Raw genomic sequence first — 2705 nt, 5'->3', positions numbered from 1 at the left:
GATCTTAGTTGAGGCATGCAAGATCTAGTTCCCTGACCAGGGATCAAACCCGGACCCCTGCATTGGGAGTGCAGAGTCTTAACCACTGGACCACCAGGGAAGTCCCTATTTGTTAAATTTTAATTTATAAATTAGAGCACACCTTGTATACAAGAACATAAGTGTTAATTTTATCTAGTCTGATGGTATGGAGTAGTAAGTGCTTGATCATAGTCACATTGCCTTTCACTTTTGAAGGATGCTATTCATTTTTATTGTTAATTGTGTTGAGTAGTTATCATAATATAGGAAAATACTTATTAAGTGATATATTTCTGTTCTCCAGTCACCTCAAAAATATGACTGGTAAATATGTTTCAACATTGTCAAAATATTCATCAAAATTTTATCACTTTGCTTAATTATTCAGGTAAAAGTTGTTGGAAAAAAATCTGAGATAATGAGTTACATTCTTTTTCCAGATACGTATGAAGATCTCCTTCATAAAAGAAATACTTACAACCAGGAATTTATAGCCTATATTCTTCATATCAATGATAAGAGGTGGCTAAAAGAAGACTGATTTATTCCTTCTCAGGCTTGTTTATTTGTTTTATTAATTCAGTCAACATGTATTAATTAATGTCAGCCTTTACTGACTACTTGTTATGTGCCAAGCATTGTGATTTTTTTAAAAGAACTTTGCAGTTTACAAATTTCATCTTTAAGTATATACTCAAGCACCAGAATGATACTATCAGTAAATTCTGTTTTTCAGATCAAAAAAATTGAGTTTCAGTGAAATCTAATAATTTACTGAAGGTAACATGGCTAATAAATAGAAAAGCCTTGATTAATCCAGACTATCTGCTTCCAGGTTTCTAGTCTTAACTTTTGTATCTTATTAATGGGGTAATATTTGGTTACATTTTCCTCTTTTCCATTGTCCATGAAATGAAGGCTGCAAAGTCATACAGTGTGTACTTTGAAGGTCACATTTCTTTTTGCTTAAGGCTAAGATTATTTAATAAAGGAGACATTAAGATGTGGATCTTTATGCATCTTAGTACTTTGGGGAGGTGGTAGTTAGGAGCTAAAAATTTTAAAGATATCAGATTTATAAGTAGGAAAATACATATCTTATGCATACTTACACAAAGGTAATATCCAAGGAAAATCAAAGAATTTACTTATATCTTATTTTAAGGATTAATTCTGCTAATAGTCTATACAAGTATCCTTTTCAGTTCATGATACAAAATTTATTGGTTACCGCTATTTTACACAATGTGGTCTCTTTCCAGCTGCAAAACCTAGACTTTCTTTTTCCTTTGGAGTTTGAATGGTTTTAAGTACAGTTCTCAGAGAATATAGGAAGTTCCTGGTTTAAGCCATGGGTTTAATTTAGTTAAGTGTTTTCATTTTTTTTTTCATTCCTTGAATCACTTCTAAGTTTCACTCATTTACTTTGTCACTCTTCTCTTTTACCCTCATTTAAAAAAAATTCCTAAATCGAAAATGTCTAGGGAAAATAAGACTGTTTCAGAAAGGAAATAGTTTTTAACCCATCTTTCATACCTCTTTTGTACCATTTTAATTTGGATTTTTTGGTAAGACTTTGGATCAGGGATGATTTAGTGGGTTTCAAGTAGCTGTATAAGTATAGTAAAACTGATTTGAACCCCTGCTAATTTGAATTTTAGAACAGTTTTTGTATTTTATTTTTATAGCAGTCCTGTTTTTGTGGTTATTGGGGGGAAAGCTTCAAAAACTCAGAGCTAATGTCTTTGTTACATAGTAGATTTCCCCTTGTTATTCTTAAGTAATGGAATTCTTCAGTGGGTTTTGAAAACCCATTAGGACTGCCTGAGTTGCATTTTGTTATGGCATTTTACATTGGTCTCATTCATATTTCATCATGCCACCTTTTCTAACCACATTCCATTCATTGTCATTCAAGGAACAGAAATGTTGATTTCTAACAGATTGACTATTCAGTTCTTCTGTCAACAAAGATTACTGTAAAAATCAAACAGAAAGAGAGTAAAAAATAGAATATATTAATTTTCTTCGGGCTTGCTGCCTAATTTCTAGTAAGTCAATTCTACTTTATTTTGGGCATCAAAATGAATAATTTATTTTCTAGCTAAATAGAGCAAGTCTGGTTTGGCTAACTTAGTATACCTTTGATAATCTTTGCTTGCATTAGGATAATATAACCTAGAAACCTGGGTTGAGGCCTTGTGCTGTGGTTGGACACCATTCTGTGGCCTAGCTTATGTGTTTTGATGGAAACAGTCTGACTCTAGAGTCAGGTACTGTGGTTATGGTGGAGGGTAAGGGGAGAAAGGGAAGCTGAGGGGAAACTTAGAAATTTCTAAATCATCTTAACTGGAGGAGAGAGAGGAATGGGATTTGGTGTGTTAATAAGGAATAAAATTCTCTAGTGTTCAGGTTGCCAATGATACCAGATAAGATAGCAACCTAAAATATGCAGATAATACCACTCTAATTGCAGAAAGTGAAGAGTAACTTTAGAAGCTCTTCAGAGCCTCTCGATGGGGTGGAAGAGGAGAGTGAAAAAGCTGGCTTGAAACTCAGCATTAAAAAACTAAGATCATGGCATCTGGTCCCATCACTTCATGAAAAATAGAAGGGGGAAAAGTGGAAGCAGTGACAGATTTTATTTTCTTGGGCTCCAACATCACTGTGGATAGTGACTGCAG

At 33.5% G+C, this 2705-nt stretch overlaps 1 non-coding gene across 1 annotated transcript; it reads right to left on the bottom strand.

Moving 5' to 3' along the window:
- Positions 1-28: 28 nt before the first annotated feature.
- Positions 29-100, bottom strand: TRNAG-CCC. Its single transcript has one exon. It is a non-coding gene; the product is annotated as a tRNA-Gly (tRNA).
- Between the last annotated feature and the right edge of the window lie 2605 nt (positions 101-2705).

Source organism: Bison bison, unplaced genomic scaffold (genome assembly GCF_000754665.1).
Source record: "Bison bison bison isolate TAMUID 2011002044 unplaced genomic scaffold, Bison_UMD1.0 scf7180017860908, whole genome shotgun sequence".
Classification (NCBI taxonomy): domain Eukaryota; kingdom Metazoa; phylum Chordata; class Mammalia; order Artiodactyla; family Bovidae; genus Bison; species Bison bison.
Note: the sequence above shows the minus strand (reverse complement) of the source record. Positions and strands in the feature narration are given on the sequence as shown.